The sequence below is a fragment of the Dendropsophus ebraccatus genome, chromosome 1 (genome assembly GCF_027789765.1).
Source record: "Dendropsophus ebraccatus isolate aDenEbr1 chromosome 1, aDenEbr1.pat, whole genome shotgun sequence".
Classification (NCBI taxonomy): domain Eukaryota; kingdom Metazoa; phylum Chordata; class Amphibia; order Anura; family Hylidae; genus Dendropsophus; species Dendropsophus ebraccatus.
In genome coordinates, this window is record NC_091454.1 from 22,870,583 (window position 1) to 22,890,979 (window position 20,397).

Sequence of the window (20,397 nt, forward strand, 5' to 3'; positions counted from 1 at the left end):
GCGAGGAGGAAGAAGACCCGGACCGCCCCCCCGGCTCTGACGTCGTCGTCACCAGATGCTGCCCGGGAGAAGAGGACCGTGACGATCGTAATAGGTAATGTATATATTCTTTAACTTCCGGGCGGGGGGGGTCGGGGGTCCGAAAGTGGGGGAAGGGGGCCAGACCGGGTATTTAACCACATTACAAAGTTATATAACTTTGTAATGTGTGTTAAATAAGCTAAAAAAAATTTCCGTGGGAGTTGTCCTTTAAAACCACCATCCTCCTCATGCATGCCCTACCTTGCTCCATTCCGGGGACATACCTAGCTAAACTTAGAACCCTGACGTCCCACTTCCTGTGACACCCTGGTAATCCACGCATCTCCCATAAAGCCCTTATCAGATATAAGGAGTGGGGAGGTGTGGGTCTTCCAGACTTTAAATTATGTTATCAAGCTGCTGTCTGCACCCGGGTCTTGGACCTATGCCATCATGGAACCACCAAGAGGTGGGTAGCCTTTGAGACAGCACTCTCCCGGGCCCACCCCTCTGCCCTCCTGTGGATCCCACCCCCTGACTGTCCGGCGGCTACCACTGTTCCTTATGTGACAAGAGTGCTCCTCCCGATCTGGGATAGCTTCTTTGAAAAGATAGGCCTTTCCTCCAGACCAGGTCCCCTCACTCCCTTATTTAGCAATCCCCAGTTCCCCATAGACTCAGATACGCACTTCATTTTGGACCTACCACTTCATAGCAGACCACCCACCACCTCACCCTGGGGCCTGGCTCCTCCGGGGCCGCCTGGTTCATTACCTGAATTCCTCACCTCAAACCCAAATACACAGAGACCTTACCTTTTTTGAATCGCTATGCAGGCAATCTGGCCCCCCTACCCACACGATTTCCTCAGTCTACGCGGCGCTCAGAGGCACACTTGAAGAAGAAGACGTTAAACCTGGATTTATTCTCTCCTGGGAACAGGACTTAAATTGATCTTTCACAGAGGAGGAGCTGCCCAAGATCTTTAGGTTGACCCACAAGGCCTCCATCTCTTCTAGAATTCAGGAAACTACTCAGTAGATGGTATTGATGCCCTGACCGGCTGCACTCCATGTTCCCTTTCGGGCCCTCTACGTGCTGGAGATGCGGAAGAGCGGTGGGTTCCTATCTCCACATTTGGTGGAGTTGCCCCAAGATTGCTCCGTTTTGGGCCTCAGTATTTCAGCTATTTAACAAGGTCAGCTCCTCCTCTGTTATTCCGAGCCCTAAGATAGCATTCCTCTCCTTGCTGCCTGGACCTTCCCACCTGGAGAAGGGACTGCTCCGACACATCATGGGCGCTGCTAGAGCCGTCATCCCACGCCTTTAGTGACAAACCCGTCCACCGTCTAGGATGGAATTTGTGGAAACCCTGAAGAATGTCCATAGAATGGAGGAGATGGTTTCCGATGACACTGATAAACAGGTTCCATTCAGGTGGACCTGGCTGCAATGGGATATGTATAGGGACACGGCGGAGTTTAGGGCATGGCTTCAGTAGAAGACTTGGGTATTTATTACCTGGCCTTCCTCTTTGCTCTACCCCTTAGGTGGTCATCTTCTCCTACATCTAAGGGTACTATTACATGGAACGATAATCGGCCGAATTGGCCCGATTCGGCCGATTATCGCTCCGTGTAATAAATGCAACGATCAGCTGATGACAACGATCATCGGCTGATCGTTGATATAAGTTAGAACCTATTTTTGTTGGGCGCCGACCGCGCACCGCTGCGTGTAATAGCGGTGCGTGGCCGTCGACTAACGATATACATTACCTATCCATGTTCCAGGGCTGCTCCTGCCGTCTGCTTCTCCCGGGGTCCCGCGCGCTCTAGCTTCACAGCGGCGGTCCCGGACTGTGACTGGCTGAGCGGCCTACCAGCTGACAGGCGGCTGTGAAGCTAGAGCGTGCGTGGGGCCGGGAAGAAGCGGACGGCAGGAGCAGCCCTGGAATTTGGATGGGTAATGTATGCCAGTTTAGCAAGGACTGCAAGGACATCGGTAACAATGTCCTTGCAGCTCGTTAAACGATCATCGGGCTGTGTAATAGGCCCAATAAACGAGCGACAATCTAGCAGATCGGCGCTCGTTTACAGGTATTATTGGACCCTGCTCGGCCCGTGTAATACCACCCTAAGGGCCTTATTCCAGCGGCCGATTATCGTTTGCATAATCGTTAACGATTAACGATCTCAAACGACCACGATTGCGAAAGACCTGAAAACCTTCACTCATTTCCATGGAACGATAATCGTTACTTATGATCGTATTTGCGATCGTTTTTTCTTCGCTATTGCGTTCGTATCTACTGCGAACGACCGAATGACGTCTTATTCAATGCGAACAATTTGCGAACGAGCAACGATAAAAATAGGTCCAGGTCTTATAAAGCGATCAACGATTTCTCATTCAGTCGTTAATCGTTAACTGCATTTCAACCGAACGATTATCGCTTAGATTCGAACGATTTAACGATAATGTGTACGATAATCGTCCAGTGGAATAGGGCCCTAATCCTATTTCATGTTCATATTCATGTTATTTTCTCGGATCCTTGTCATCTAAAGTGCCTTTATGTAAATGCCATTTGTGTTGAATACTTTGCCTTTGATGCCTGGTTCAATAAATAACATTTAACCATAAAACCACCATCCTAAAATCATATTCCTTTATGTCTTCTCACTGTTTGAAAAGTTATTAAATTGCCATTTTCCTTAGCAGCTTAAAGGGGTTATTCAGCGAAAATCTTTTTCTTTCAAATCAACTGATATGAGAAAGTTATATAGATTTGTAATTTACTTCTATTAAAAAATCTCAAGTCTTCCCATACTTATCAGCTGCTGTATGTCAAACAGGAAATGTTGTTTTATTTTCAGTCTGACACACTGCTCTCTGCTGACACCTCTGGCCGAGACAGGAACTCTGTCTCGGTTTTATATGAATCCCCATAGTAAAACTCTCCTGCTCTGGACAGTTCCTGTCTTGGCCAGAGATGTCAGCAGAGAGCACTGTGTCAGACTGAAAATAAAACATTTCCTGCAGGTCATACAACAGCTAATAAGTATGGGAAGACTTGAGGTTTTTTAATAAAAGTAAATTACAAATCTATATAACTTTCTGATATCAGTTGATTTGAAAGAAAAAGATTTTCACTGGACAACCCCTTTAAGTGCCACAGAGGCAAAACCAAGCAGCAGTATGCATGCCTCCTTCTCCTTCTCCCTGTTCTGCTTTTATTGAGTGACATACAGGGCTTCATGCTAGAAGCCAACCGAGCAGGGAGTGGTGGGAGCAGGGAGTAGGCTGCATACTGCTGCTTGGTTTTTGCCTCTGGACTGTGACTGCTAAGAAAAACCTCAATTTTAAAACTTTATAAACAGTCAGAAGACATGGACATGAACTGTCCAGAGCAGGAGACTTTTTCTATGGGGATTTGCTGCTGCTCTGGGCAGTTCCTGACATAGACAGAGGTGGCAGCAGAGAGAACTGTGTCAGACTGGAAAGAATACACCACATCCTGCAGGACATACAGCAGCTGATAAGTACTGGAAGACTTGAGATTTTTTTTTTTTTTTAATAGAAGTTATTTACAAACCTGTATAACTTTCTGATGCCAGTTGATTTAAATCATTTTTTTCTCTCAGGAGTATCCCTTCTAACATAAAGGTATTGCACGGGACACATTTCTTAATAAACAGTATAGAAATTTAGAACTGACAGTCTTAAAATGGGCCAGACTGATCACTGTGGCTGATGCAGAAGCATAAATCTCATTTGTTTTGTGGACTTACACAGAATTGTACACCAAATAGACCTTTGGCACAACTCTGGGTCACATAGTGCCATGTTAACAGGACATGCTGGAGGATATTTTTTGGGGAAAAATTCAGATTCCAGGTAATGTAAGATGGAAAAAACAAAAATAGTTACCTCCCCCTCTTACTAGGTCATTCTACAGTATATGTGTGCAGATAGCAATGTGGAGGAGCGAGATTGAATAACTGAAGAGTTAGGTATTGCTGCAGAGAGCTTTGAACACTGTGGGGCTGTGTTCACACTACGTATATTTCAGTCAGTATTGCAACCAAAACCAAGAGTGGATTAAAAACACAGAAAGGATCTGTTCACACAATGATGAAACTGAGTGGATGGCCGCCATATAACAGTAAATAACGGCCATTATTTCAATATAACAGCCGTTGTTCTAAAATAACAGCAAATATTTGCCATTAAATGACGGCCATCCACTCAATTTCACCATTGTGTGAACAGATCCTTTCTGTGTTTTGAATCCACTCCTGGTTTTGGTTGCATTACTGACTGAAATATACGTAGTGTGAACGCAGCCTAATACTGTACTTTAAAGTGTTGCGGTCGTTATAACTTTCAAGTTTGCAATTTACATTCATTATTTTATTTTATTTTTTAATTATCATGGAAAACACGGCACTTCCTGTGTTCTGATTCTTTTTCTTTTTAAAAAGTCTAAACACAGAAAGTCCTCCGTTTCCCAGGTTATCTGCGCTCACACAAAAGTCAGCTATGTGATTGATGGACACATTGAGCCATGACTCTGTACTGGCCAGATTTCATGTGTTTAGTCTTGTTTTTTTCAAACAGTACAAGAATAAAAAGCTGGAGAAGACTGGACCTGGATACAGGTAAGTATCGCTGTTATATAGCCACCTTCAGGAGACTGGACCTGGATACAAGTAAGTATAACTGTTATATTGCTGCCTTCAGGAGACTGGACCTGGATATAAGTAAGTATTCCTTCTCTGGAGAGAGGGATATCTGGCTATTCCCATGTTTTGAGACTCGCAACTGAGGCTCCACGGACCCCTTTTTTACAAGTAAGTATAGCTGTAATATAGCAGCCTTCAGGAGACTGGACTTGGATAGAAGTAAGTATAGCTGTTATAAAGCTGCCTTCAGGAAATTGACCTGCATACAAGTAAGTATAGCTGTTATATAGCGGGGGGCTGCCCAGGTGATTGCTAGATCATCCAGGCAGACCATAGTCTGCTGCTGCAGCTCCTTTTACACGGGGCAATGGCAGCAGATCACTGCTATCTAGGTTGTTTTTTCTTTCAACATGTTGAAAGACGACAGACAATGATGGAGAGATGTTCTGGAAGGAATTATGGCAGACACTTATTTTGTGAATACCTACTTTCTACAGGAGACAGATTACACTGGTCAACGGCCAAAAAGGTTCCGACATGAAAACTGTTGATCTTAACTAATTTTAGGGTGCTGAAATCGGAAATGATGTTGAAATTTTTAAATTGGCTCTAATTTTCAAGATATAGACATACTTTCTATATTTCTCACAGCCTGTGATACAATACTGGGAAAAGTTTGCATCATCAGTATTGCATCATCAACTGGTATATTGCATCATCTTAGAATGACCAACATGGAAAAAAGGTATCAGAGTAAGGCTAGGTTCACACTGCGTTTTTGAAATCCATTTTTTTTGCAAAAAACGGATAAAAAAAATGTATGCATTTGTGTGCATCCGTTCTTCCATTGACTTCCATTATAAAAAAAAAAGGGATCCGGTTTTTTGACGGACACAAAAGTAGTGTCAGCTATGTTTGTGTCTGTTAAAAAAAAACGGATCCGTTTTTCTTCTTACAATGGAAGTCAATGGAAAAATGGATCATAACAGATGCACACAAATGCATCCATTTTTTTCATCCGTTTTTGGCAAAAAACGGATAAAAAAAAACAACGAATTGCAAAAACGCAGTGTGAACCTAGCCCCAATGGAACCCATCAATGCTTGCAGATTACTGTTGGACAGTTATCAGAGACAATCCCATGTATGAATACAAGAGACGTGTAAATGCACCGAGAAGCCATTAAATAAGGACCCACATTCCAGAGTTCAATAAACATAATTAATTTGTAAAAATTCTGAGATATGCCTGTAAATTGTAGTTAATTTCAGATAGAACTAAGTTTCCTATGAATATATTTCAAAAGTTTAGGAACAGTAAACTTGCTTCCTTATGATTAAAGAAGTAATAAATCTTTAGGCTATTATACTGTATTCTATACAATTCACAAAACAGTAACATGAGAACTCTTCCATATCATAGAAACTAGAGCCAATTAACATTTTTCCTTGTGATATTTGAATTCAGCACATAAAAATCATTAAGAAATGGCTAATTTTATTTCGGAACCAAACAACTTTTGAAAATATGTTGGCCAGTGTTATCATTAGTGTTGAGCGATCACTGAGTGCTTGTTACTTGATTCGACCAGTGGGTTAAGTGGGGATCCTATGCATCCTCACTTAACCCCCTGGAGTTCAGACTGTTCGAGTTGGCAACCAAGGTGTTTAATAGGAATGCTTCACTTAACTTAGGAAGGGGTTGAACGACTTAACTCCTTCCTTGCTTGGACGGATGCAGTGTGATCAGCACAGCAGATGGAGCACAGTCTGGCCCCCCAGGGGGTTAAGTAGGAATGCATAGCATTGAATTAATTCATGTGCATTCTCTATCACACTTCGTCAGTCAACAATTTTCAAATGTGACACCATAAAAAAGGTCCCTTTCCACCTGGGAAACAGTAAAATGAAGACACTGACATTTCGGTAGTATTTCTTCATTTGTGATGAACAAAATCTATTACTAAGCCGGAGCTTAGTGTTAGCCTGTAATATGGCTAACACTAACCATAACATTATTACTCCAGTATCAACTGCAACAGGTATACTAGGAAGAGCCAGATACCTGTAGCACTCCTGGAGTGGTAGGTAACAGGCTGGTATTATTAGGCTGGGGAGGGTGAACATAAATGGTCCTTCCCATTCTGGTACTACTAGGCTGCTGCTGTTTATTTTTTAATCTGGCTGGTTATGGAAAAGTGGGGTAAACCTAACGTAGGATCACCATGAGATGCTCGGTTGAGCATCGAACAGTGACGAGAAGCCCGATACTTGACAGAACATTGACCACGTGGAGCAACGGCAGAAGATCATTGCCATAGTTGCCAATATGTTGAAAGACAACGAGCAGCCAACATCGTGCATGTCGGCTGATCGTTGCCTTTTTATTGCACAAAGCGATTATCAGCCGTAATGGTTGATAATCGGCCAAATACAGCCGATAATCGCTTTGTGTAATAGGACCTTAACACCAGTGGGCTTTGGAACTGTATATTTGGTGAGGGCATGGGTGGAATATCCCTTTAAGATAAAGTAAAAAAAAAAAAAAAGAAGAATAGATTCTGCTCAAAGCCATAATATGCTAAACAAACCAACATAGTTATCTATGATTAGAACTACCTGAACGAAATGGCTGTGTTTTCTCTATGTAACACACTACCCTGGGATAAAAAGGCTTGTAAACACCTATTTCCTGCCAAGTCCCAGTATATAAGACAAGCCTCTCCCATCTCCTCCAGCAGATACCAGAGCTGGAAGCAGACGACACACTACCGTCTTATATCCACAGGTAACGTTGGCTTTATTCCATATGTTATGCTACACTCCTTACTTTTTTCTTTTTTATATGTTTATGTTTGTCTTAGTTTTTTTTTTCTTTCGTCTGCACAATGCTTGAAACTCTATGTAAGGCCATATCATTTATATTGAAGAAGTTAAGAACTTGAAACAGTGTAAAGTGTAAAGATTCGGGACATAATTTTAAAAAAAAATTCTTAAACTTTTCAAATCTTTTAGGTAATTATTTTACAGCCATATTTCAAATGAATAAAAATACTTTCACCTAAATAGTCAATCAGAGCGTGTAGCCTAACACTCCAAACAATATACTATAGTAATATAAAATATAGAAAAAGGGGGTGTGACACATCCAGTATTGATCCAATAAAATCATTCTTTATTAAAGATACACATATTCTTAAAATCCTGTATACAGAAAGAAGAACAGAAGAACTTGTGAATACTATGGCAGCACATTGGTTCATTTACTATCATACCTGATATATAGTATATAATGCAATAGGTGAATCCAGATATCCTTGTATACTGCAATACAAAGCCTAGTGCTTAAAGGGGTTATCCATCGATAAATCTATAGAACTTTCTGAAACCAGTTGAGTTGATTTGAAAGAAAAGGATTTTCACTGGAGTACCCCTTTAAAATTTTTAAATAAAAGTTACCCAAAGCATCAAAATATACAAATGGAATGTCCTCTTGTTGCCAACAGATCTGCACCCTGCAGTTTAAGACACGAGTATTGTCAACCCCGTGGCCACATTCCTCAGGGGTCATGTAGAAGCTTTAATAGATAACCTTATATAACTGAATATTAATTTGCAATTTAAAACGCCTACAGAACATATTGGTCCGTTCCCAGTGTGGGTGCATTCACACTTTCAGGTTTGTCATTGCAATTACAGAATACAAATCCAGGAATGCATAGGAAAAGAGAAGAGGTCCCGGTCTTTCTATTATACACGTCCTCCATGTATGTGTCATTAAAACCCTGAATGTGTAAACACAGTCCTAGTCAGTGTCGGACTGGGGTACCTTGGCCCACCAGGTAAATTGATTCTTGGGGCCCACCCAATATATAAAGACATAATCAGCGCCAAACCTTTCACGTTAGTACAGCGACTTTGCATGGAGCTGTGTATGTGACCAGCAACGCTAGTGCACTGCCAGTCACTTATACAGTTGTTACTGATTTATGCAGTTGTGGTAAAACTGCACCATTTATGTAGAAACTTTAATGAAATTCCAACAATATTGCTGTAAAAACACATCAAAAATGTAATGTGTGAACACAGCCTCAGAAGATGAGGGAAAGAATGACCATCTAGTCTGCTCCTCTATTACAATCTCCAGCAGAGGAGACCCATGACGGTTTATTCTAGCCTCACCATAAGGTGTTGGGCTAGAATAAGACTTTAAAGGACCATCATGAAAGGCATATCAGTGGTCAGCGTGTAAACCTGGCTTTAAAATGTAATCTGCCATTTTATACATCTACTAGTAGAAGAGAGAGAACACCATGCGGCGCACATAGCTTATTACTGCAGAACATGTGTGTAAGTGGCTAAACTTGCTGCTCACCTTGGGCGGTCATGCTACAAGCCCAAGACCGCCAGTCACTTTAGCGGTGGTTTGTACACCTTGATGCCGCTTGCAGCCCTTTCAACGGAACCAGGAGACTTGGTACAATAATTCAGCAGTGAAGACAGCAGCAAAGTAGTCAAAAATCTTGTGACTTTATTCACTCCCTCTTGTGCAATGTTTTGCCTTACTCAGAGCTAAAACGAAACATCGCGCTAGAGGGTGTGAATAAAATCACAAGAATTATTACTACTTTAGTGCTGCCTCTGCTGCTGCTCCGGAGGGGGTGCAGTCTGGTGAGGGGGTATTATCCTACCTATCACTGATACTACTGCTCCGGAAGGGGTGCAGTCTGGTGAGGGGGTATTATCCTACCTATCACTGATACTACTGCTGCTCCGGAGGAGGTGCAGTCTGGTGAGGGGGGGTATTATCCTACCTATCACTGATACTACTGCTCCGGAAGGGGTGCAGTCAGATGAGGGGGGCATAATCCTACCTATCACTGATACTACTGCTCCGGAGGGGGTGCAGTCTGGTGAGGGGGTATTATCCTACCTGTCACTGATACTACTGCTCCGGAGGGGGTGTAGTCTGGTGAGGGGGTATTATCCTACCTGTCACTGATACTACTGCTCCGGAGGGGGTGCAGTCTGGTGAGGGGGTATTATCCTACCTATCACTGATACTACTGCTGCTCCGGAGGGGGTGCAGTCTGGTGGGGGGTATTATCCTACCTATCACTGATACTGCTGCTCCGGAGGGGGTGCAGTCTGGTGAGGGGGTATTATCCTACCTATCACTGATACTACTGCTCCGGAGGGGGTGCAGTCTGGTGAGGGGGTATTATCCTACCTATCACTGATACTGCTGCTCCGGAGGGGGTGCAGTCTGGTGAGGGGGTATTATCCTACCTATCACTGATACTACTGCTGCTCCGGAGGGGGTGCAGTCTGGTGGGGGGTATTATCCTACCTATCACTGATACTGCTGCTCCGGAGGGGGTGCAGTCTGGTGAGGGGGTATTATCCTACCTATCACTGATACTACTGCTCCGGAGGGGGTGCAGTCTGGTGAGGGGGTATTATCCTACCTATCACTGATACTACTGCTCCGGAGGGGGTGCAGTCTGGTGAGGGGGTATTATCCTACCTATCACTGATACTACTGCTGCTCCGGAGGGGGTGCAGTCTGGTGAGGGGGTATTATCCTACCTATCACTGATACTACTGCTCCGGAGGGGGTGCAGTCTGGTGAGGGGGTATTATCCTACCTATCACTGATACTACTGCTGCTCCGGAGGGGGTGCAGTCTGGTGAGGGGGTATTATCCTACCTATCACTGATACTGCTGCTGCTCCGGAGGGGGTGCAGTCTGGTGAGGGGGTATTATCCTACCTATCACTGATACTGCTGCTGCTCCAGAGGGGTGCAGTCTGGTGAGGGGGTATTATCCTACCTATTACTAATACTGCTGCTGCTCCAGAGGGGGTGCAGTCTGGTGAGGGGGGCATTATCCTACCTATTACTAATACTGCTGCTGCTCCGGAGGGGTGCAGTCTGGTGAGGGGGGGCATTATCCTACCTATTACTAATACTGCTGGTCCAGAGAGGGTGCAGTCTGGTGGGGGGGTATTATCCTACCTATCACTGATACTACTGCTGCTGCTCCAGAGGGGGTGCAGTCTGGTGGGGGGGGGGCATTATCCCACTTGTGTCTGCTGCTTATATCTTTATTTTTGATACAATCGGTACAATAGTTGAGAAGAAGTTCACACTCTGGAGGTCCCAGTTGTGCAGGAGATCCGTGAGGCTTGGGCGCTGATCAGCTGAGTCAGGATTCTCACATCACAGATGATAGGAGTTGTAGTAGACGTAGGAGTAAGACAAATCAATGGATAATGTGTTTCTAAGGGAATCCTCAATAGATCTGATGATCTCATTTGATGAAACACGTCATCCATTGATTAAAGCATTACTGTTATATCTACTACAACACCTATCATCTGTGATGTGAGAATCCTCAGCTGATCAGAGCCCAAGCCTCACGGATCTCCTGCATAACTGGACCTCCAAAGTGTGAACTTCTCATCACATACATACAGTATACATATATACACACATAGACATACTGCAGACATACACACTGTATACATATATACACAAATAGACATACTGCAGACATACACACTGTATACATATATACACAAATAGACATACTGCAGACATACACACTGTATACATATATACACAAATAGACATACTGCAGACATACACACTGTATACATATATACACAAATAGACATACTGCAGACATACACACTGTATACATATATACACAAATAGACATACTGCAGACATACATACAGTATACATATATACACAAATAGACATACTGCAGACATACACACTGTATACATATATACACAGACATACTGCAGACATACATACAGTATACATATATACACAAATAGACATACTGCAGCCATACACACTGTATACATATATACACAAATAGACATACTGCAGCCATACACACTGTATACATATATACACAAATAGACATACTGCAGACATACACAATGTATACATATATACACAAATAGACATACTGCAGCCATACACACTGTATACATATATACACAAATAGACATACTGCAGACATACATACAGTATACATATATACACAAATAGACATACTGCAGACATACATACAGTATACATATATACACAGACATACTGCAGCCATACATACAGTATACATATATACACATAGACATACTGCAGACATACACACTGTATACATATATACACAAATAAACATACTGCAGACATACACAAACATGCAGACACAACACACCTTACATATATACATCTAATCATACTAACACACACAGACTCACCAACATGGATACACAGATACAAAAGCATGCAGATTACACATATAAACCATCTATAGAACTACATTACATAATATACACTATATACATGATAGAAAACACACATATATATCACTCACATGCATAAACACATGACACATATACAGACACACACTGATGACAGATAGACAAGTATATACACACACACTCACATGTTCAGCAGGGCAGGAAGCTTCAGTCTTCTTGTCTCCATCTTCTCCCAGCCAGGCCGGGCAGCCTGTAGCCTCTCCCCCTTGTCCTGTGCACCGACTGCACACAGCAACAGGAGAGTCACGTGATTGCAGAGGGGAGGGGGGACAGAGGGGCCCTGCTGCTGCTGCTCTCCGCATCCTGTGACAGGCAGGAAGAGGGCAGCGCTGAGGATGGGAGCAGATGTAAGGGAGTCAGGTGAGCAGGGGGAGGGGAGGGCCCATGATTACAGAAAGAACGGGCCCTGATACGGTGCTTAACTCACCCTAGCAGTGTGGGAGCTCCCGATATAAGGCAGCTTCCAAACGGGAGGCCCCTCTCTGGCTTAGGGGAAGGGCCCTGCAAGAGGGAGGAGGGGGTGGGGCCCACCGGGGGATCCCCCGGCTCCCCGGTGGCCCAGTCCGACCCTGGTCCTAGTCCTATCTGCTCCATTATTTAAATGTAACCAGGTAATAGAGGTAGGAGAGGATTTACTATGTAATATAGGTCCCTACAGAAATGCAGAAAGGCTCACTTGCGCCTCTGTCCACCTTTTTGGTGTTTTTTAAGGTTACTATATATATCTACAATCTTGTTCCTATGCAAACTGTGATATTGTGGAACTACAGGTTTTTTACTTGGCCTTACCACTGACTACTACTCAAAGCATTTAAAAGAACTTAAAGGAGTATTCTCATCTCATCTTGCTGGAAAATGACGCAAGCCTTCTCTGTACAGCAGGGATGGGGAACCTTCGGCTAACGCTTTGGCTGCCCAGGCATGATAGGAATTGTAGTTTTGCAACAGCTGGGGAGCCTAAGGTTCCCCATCCCTGCTGTACAGTGCCACCCCTAGCTGCTATCAGCAGCCGGGGACCATGGCTATAAGCTGTGTTGGCTGTGTTGGCTAACTAACCCTTTAAATGGCAGCCACATTTAAGTGCAGTGCAGTGCAAAATAGCATTTGTTGGGGTATAGTGGCAGGCTGCCCAAACCCCAACCCACCACCCGCGCACGCGTGCGATGCGTACTCGCAAAATCCCACCAAAGTGTAAAATTGCCGATTTTTTTTTTTCACATCACATTTAGAAAAACATGAATAAAAAGGGTGTAAAAAATTGTATATATGTAAGCAAGCTACCAATAGAAAGTACAGATCTTCCAGCACATGTGCAGTGTTCAGACAGTTGATGATTAGGAGAAATCCTGCCAGGAGCATTCCTAATGATATGGAGAGGCGGTGCAGGCCTAGGGCACAGACACTCTAGGCCACGGCAATTTGACACAGGGCTGCAAGTTGTTTTTTAGGACAACAAATGGATCACCTGCCGACAGATCTTAGATTAAAAGCAGCTATCCTAAGGTACAAGCGGTTTGGAGGGGGCAGATTGTGGGTACAGAGTCACTTTTAGTCAATGTCAGCTGTTAAAGAAAGAGGTTTAGCTTTAGCTTTTACAGTTTACAATTGATTATCTATTACAAGCTACCGATATACAGTATATACTGTTGAATGTCATGTGTGGTAAAACATTACCTCTTCTATTATCTTATTTTGCTGGACGTATTGCGCTGTACCTGTTTATTCGTGCGCATTGCATATCTAATGCCAATAAAAGTTATAAAACAAGATGCAGGAAAAATGCAGGAATCTCTCCAAGGAGAAGTGTTTGTCTAAGACACCTCCAGCCTAGTTGGTAATGACTTCTTATGTGGATAATCTACGGCATTGTTCAAGAACCTCAACCACTTCCTTATCAGGCGTAACCATCAAGTTCTACACGTCTCTTCTGTGCAAATATTATGGAAAAATTTTCACTGCCAGAAGAGTGTATTAGAGTTTAAATCTGGCCGTATATAATAGATGAATGTCACCCAAAATATTCAAGTGACCATCGGATGTACATGGGGGCCTCCGGACTCAACCTAATGGTAGATCTTGGGGGGAGTTAGGATTGGACCAATTAATGGTTGAGCCTTTTCTTCATTGTGGAGATAAGATACTGTTAGAGAGCATGTGTGCCGTGCCAAGCGGGCATGTGTGTGGTAGGGATGGACGTTGTATCGATGAGCATTCAGCCAACGCCAGCTATTTCTCTCTGATTCCACCAGCTTGGAACACAGGGTTTACAGAGTACTGGGTGTATGGATAGCATTTCAGAGCCACAGCCCGAGGGCTCATTGTAATTAGAAACACTGAACTTGGGCAAGTCAGGAACCCTGGGCACCAATCCAAAAACATTCTCCATTCCAATATGGGTTTTCTTGGGTTCAACCCCCCCCCCCTTGCCAACATGGGGGTCATAAAAATTCCAATAGCAAGAAATGCCTATAAATACATTAAGTGAGCATTAAAAGCTAATAATGGGTATATAGCATTTATGTTTTATATAATGGCAGCACAGTAACAAACATTTTGAAGTGCCAGAGTTCCCCTTTAAATATGTTTAACATAAACCAGACAGCAAGTGGGCCTCTGCGTCCTCCAATGCCAGGGCTGAATTTTATTCCCAGTCCGGCCTCGCAGACAGATATTGGAAAGAAGCCATGTAACACCTATCTAAGGGCCCTATTACACACAAAGATGCCTGACAGAATATCTGACAGATTTTTGCAGCCAAAGCCAGGAACAGACTATAAACAGAGAGGAAAGACAGATTTTTCCTCTTTTCAAATCCATTCCTGGCTTTGGCTGAAAAATTCTGCCAGATAATCTGTCAGACATCTTTTGGTGTAATAGGGCCCTAACTGTGTCACCACTTTGGAACATGTATTGCAGCTGACAGATTCCCTTTAAACCTATAGAGATCAGATAGTGATGGGGGTATGGTAATTCCCAAGCACAGGCTATGTGTAGACAAGGGTTAAAGATTTAACTGAAGCTCAATTAATTTTTGGACATTACGCGACCTGTGCGAGATTGGGGGACACGGTGTCGGAGAGTTGTGTGCAGCAGCTATAAGGTCCTGGGGCCGGCCCACACTCCACAATGAACATGACTGGCTCTCTTTTAGCCCATGCTTTTCATGTGACATAGAAGCCGAGAGCCTATTGGCTCAATGATAGTATGTAGCTTGCATCCAGTGCAAAGGTTTTTTAGTTCAATGGGAGGACCATATATAACTGGAGTTTGGTATCTTTTATGGTGCTAACCAGATATAGCATTGGGTTTCTTTGGCCAGCTAGTGAAAGCCTTAGATTTTTTTTTTCAAGAGTATACTGAGCTAGTTTCCTGTCTTTTTTTTTTTTTAACGTCGGGGCAAGGGAAATAAATTTGCCCCTCATTGCAGCCTATGAGCCATTCCCATTCAGCCAGCGTCAGAATCAGGGCCAGCGATAGTGGAGAAAGATTAAGTAGGTTATGTCCTGTCGGACCTTACGTCTGGACGGGAGGGACTCAATAAGTCTCCACTGAAAAGGAGGAAGAGGTTTGCTTACCAGATCAAGCTCCACCAAAATCATATAGGAGTCAGACCATGCAGACTAGATGTGATTAGCATAGAGAAGTAATTGGAGGGTATATGGGTTGGTAAGAATCCAATCTATTTGGTTATACTGGTGATGGGTAGGGGAAACATAGGTATAACGTCTCTGTGTCCCATTATGTTCACACCATACATCAGAAAGGGACAAGTGTTGCAAAGCTTTATTGATGGTACCTTGTATAGTTGGGTGACCTCAGAAACGGGACAGACTCTACACTATAGATATGCCTCTCCTTGGTATAAATTCAAAGCATATATAATCCAGCTTTTTCCTGATGAAATCGTTCACGGGGGATGGCTGTAAAGATATGAAGTCAGCCATTCCCCCCACATATAATATAGAAATATAGAAAATTGGTCAGCAAACCCAACACAACGTTAAAACATATATATGTACTTATATTTTTATACTTTGCTGTTTTGTAGCTGTGGGATCCACGTTCTGGAATTATATAAAAATGCCTGGAAAACTCCAAACTGCAGTGACCAGGGGTAAGTACAATGAGTATTTGTTTTTCCTTGCTATGAAACTCAAGTTCTACTTAATAGTTCCCATACACTCCTAGTGACCTCCTATGTCACTTCGTGTTTATCTATCATTTCAGCCAAGAACAGATTGTTGAGTTTTGTGAAGGTGAAAAAAAGTGATTCCCCAAATCCTCAACCTCAACCCCAATCCTCAAACAATGAGAACAATGGCGGATGAAGCTGAAAAGTCAAGTATGTGTCTTGCCTATTGTGCTCAAGATACACGGCAACTTTTTTTTTTTTTTAATTTAAATATTTCTTTATTAATTTTCCAAACAACAGAGAAAAAACAAAAATCCAATGAATACATGATTACTGACATATACAACTAATTTTTTACATTATCAAACACATCACTTACTATATCCCAAAACCCAACTGAAACCAAGACCATCTTAATATGTGCTATGCGATCTGCCTGTGATATGGGCAATCTTAACCAGATATCTATCTTTTTAAGTTTTTTGATTAAAGGCTTAAGATTAAGCTCCACAAATTTCCCTGGATCAAGGGATATATTGATCCCCAGATACTTAAAGCTGTCGTCTTTCTTCAGTATAATAAGTCCGTTATCTGGTGTTACCTCCTCATGGCCAATCGGGAGGCATGCAGATTTGCTCCAATTAACTCGGAGCCCTGAAATGCCACCAAATCGATCAAGACTATTCATTACCTCAGGTATAGCATTCTTTGGGTCCTTTAGCATGATTAGCATATCAACGGCATATAGAATTATTTTATTTTATTTTTTGGGGGGGAGAGGGGGGGTATCCTATAAAAAATAAAACACCAAAGAGTATAAATCTGTATGCCTTACCTCTGTTTCCAGGTAGTCGAAGATCCTGATGTTGCAATGTGACTGCTAAGGCAAGAGGACTTCATCTATATTGTTATATCCTGGACATCTTCCTTCCTAGTAACCACGCACAGATATCATTGTAATATAATTTTTGATGGTGAAATTAACTTTTTAAAACTCAGGCTTTTAATAGTGATAGTCATTTTGTTGAGATCATATAAAAAAAGAAGTGCTGTCTCCTACGTTTACTATTTTGTTGATCGTCATAAATATTTGCATTTCACTCATTACGGCCCACCAATCCACACTATACTGCGTGGATTAACCGCCCATTGTTTCTCCTCTTCCTCTCTCCATTGCCAGTTCCCTCGCTGACCACCCATTTCCCAGTGAATTCAGCTCAAAGTATGAACACTGATATATAAGGTCGTCCACAACCTGACCACCATACATCTCTGTACTGAAATCCATACATCTCCTATCGCTATCTCCAATCCTCCAAGGACTTCCTTCTCTGCTCCCCTCTCTGCTCCTTACAGAACCATCTCTTAGATTTCTTAGATTTAGACACTATGCACATGAACGTCCAGGCAAAGCCTTCTATGTTGAGAAAAGAGATAAGCCGCTATCAGACCATCAACTTGCCAACCATTCTTTCCTACATCATCGGTTAGGGGAGGCCCCTTAACTTAATCATGAAGGGTTCTTAACCTTTGATGAATAGAAAAAAACATCTGTCAGCTCACCCTTTGCTGTATTGTACTTCACCAAGTTCAGAAGTTAGTTCCCAGGGAGGAGCAGGCAGAGGATGCACCTGGACCCCTTAGGTGATGGATGAAATCACTAAAATAGTAGGAATCCACCGCTCCGCATAAGTAAAAGAAAAAACTTTATTCTAACATGTTAAAACTAGAGAAGAGCGAACCTGGAGCATGCTCGAGTCGACCCAAACCCGAACGTGCGGCATTTGAATAGCAGTGGCTGCCGAAGTTGGATAAAGCCCTAGGGCTATGTGGAAAACATGGATATAGCCATTGGCTGTATCCATGTTTTTCAGACAACCTTAGGGCTTTATCCAAGTTCAGCAGCCCCAGCTAATCAAATATCAAACGTTCGGGTTCGGATCGAAGCCGAACATGGTTCGCTCATCTCTAGTTAAAATATGATACAAAATAAAAAAAAAACATACACCGATGCATTTCAGGACAAAGTTCTTTAATCATGGCCATGATTAAGGGACTTTGTCCAGAAATGACTCGGCGTGTGTTGTTCAATTTTTGTATCATGTTTTAAGACGTTGGAATAAAGTTTTTTTTTTTACTTATCCGGAGCGGTGGATTCCTACAATTTTAGTCTTAATTTTGATGCCACTACACAACTATATAAGCAGCCTCTGCCCTCATCTACTATCTACCTTCCTTGTGGGCAGGGCCTTCTCTATATCAGTCCTCATGGGCAGGGCCTTCTCTATATCAGTCTGTCATTCATTTAGTTCAAACCTATGTATATAAACCCCCTTATAAATACATAAAATGTTCCTGAATTAATGGGACTTTCAATAACATTTTTTTTATAAACAGTAATAATAATAATTGTACAAATTTCGATGAAGACAGCATTGTACTTGGATATCAGGTATTAGAACCAGAGGAAGAGGTTACTTTTCATCTGAGGTCCAATATCTATAATAATAACTCGTCCTCCCATATATGTGCACAGGTGTATGTATAACTATACCTTATTTTTTACGTATTATCGGCAAACCCATAAACTTACAACTACAGCAAGGATGATAATGTATAAGTTGAAATTATCACTGTGACTTGATATCTTTTTCTTCTCTGTAAGTGACCTTGGTTGGCTGCATTTTTAATAAAAACTCACGTAAAGTAAGTGTATTACTGTATTTCTGTTCTTCAGACCAAATGGGGCCCATTTATATGAAGATGAATCTTAGTGCAATTTCCCCATTGGCCAATAATGGAGCAAACTGTTTAGAGCTTACTGCAAAACCCGTCTATGAACATACTGCGGTGCCGAACATTAAAGGGGACATGAGATAAGTGCCGGTACCCAACAGGATACATAAAGGGTGGCTTTCAAGCATGTTGGTGCTCATGGTGAATAATGGCGTATCAGGCAATGGGAATCAAGCCAAGGTGGATGTGGTTCTGGCATGAATAGTAAGTTAGTAGCCAAGTAATGGAGTCAGGCTTAGGCAGAGGAGTTGTGGCAGTCGGCACAGGTTCAACAGTCTGGTTCGTGCAAAGAAGGGTCAGCATAGTACAGACAGGTAAAGCTAGGGCCAAGCAGGCTTAATAGGTATTGTGAGGTAGGGATAGGTAGAGGATAGATCAGGAAAGGAGTGCATGTGATGGCCCTTTAAGTTGTAAGAAGAGCACACAGGCCATTACAAGGGGCCACTGCAGCAACAACTGAGGACAGATATGGAAGAAAACGCAGATGATCCAAAACTTACATCAGAAGCCTCGTCCATTGCTCTTCTATTAGCAGTGATAAGCGGACTTGCCAAATGTTTCAGTTTCTGCAGTGTTCTCCGGACCCAACTGCTCAGCATGTGACTCCTGGTGGCTGGAGAAGCTGGATGCCTCTCTAGGGTGTCCTGGAAAACATGGATACAGCGATAGGCTAGGTTCAGATTACATTTTTTTCAGTCCGTTTTTTCCACTCAAAATAACATCAGTCATTCTGAATACCAAATGCCATCCGTCATTTCATGTTTAGGCACCCCTCATTACAATGGTACATTATTCTAGTTCAGGCTCTTTTGGGTGAAAGAACGGTGAAAAGAAAATGTGTGTCAAAAACAAAAAATAACGTCCGTGAATAACTGTCATGTTTTTCAATACATTATGTGTAAACTTCACTCATCATACTTTCCTGTCTACACTTCCTCGGTGTGTCCTTCTTCTCCAGTCCTGTCCCCTCTTCTCCAGTGACATGCCACTCAGCCAATCACTGGCCAAGGTGCTGTCCTGTCCCAGTCTGTCAGTGATTGGCTGAGCGGGTTGTCACTCTACAGACTGCGGAAGATACCGGGGACCCTCAAGAGTACACTGGGGAGCGCAGACAGGTGAGAATAACTTTTTGTTTGTTTGTTTTTTAGATCTGTGGCCGCCATCTTCGCTAACTTGCTCCAAACTTTGTGCAAAATCAAGATCAAATCTGGGTTTGGGAGGCTCAGCTCGCTCATCTCTTATTACCATCCCTTGCCATATTATCTGTTAAAAATGAGCTGGCAGAGAAACTGGAATAATCTGCAGGAAAAGACATGTTTGCAGCTAAGAATTCAAGAAAAGTGAACTTGGTTTAATGTCAAGAAACCTTCATTTTTATTGATCTAATAATATATTAATAAAAATAATAATGTAGAGGAATA

The 20,397-nt window shown here is 42.6% G+C and overlaps 1 long non-coding RNA gene across 1 annotated transcript; it reads left to right on the forward strand.

The window, feature by feature from the left end:
• The first annotated feature begins 7,409 nt into the window (after positions 1–7,409).
• LOC138772809 (uncharacterized) lies at positions 7,410–17,990 on the forward strand. The gene is made up of 4 exons (XR_011359826.1): positions 7,410–7,496; positions 16,097–16,162; positions 16,276–16,390; positions 17,028–17,990. It is a non-coding gene; the product is annotated as an uncharacterized lncRNA (long non-coding RNA).
• Positions 17,991–20,397: the final 2,407 nt, after the last annotated feature.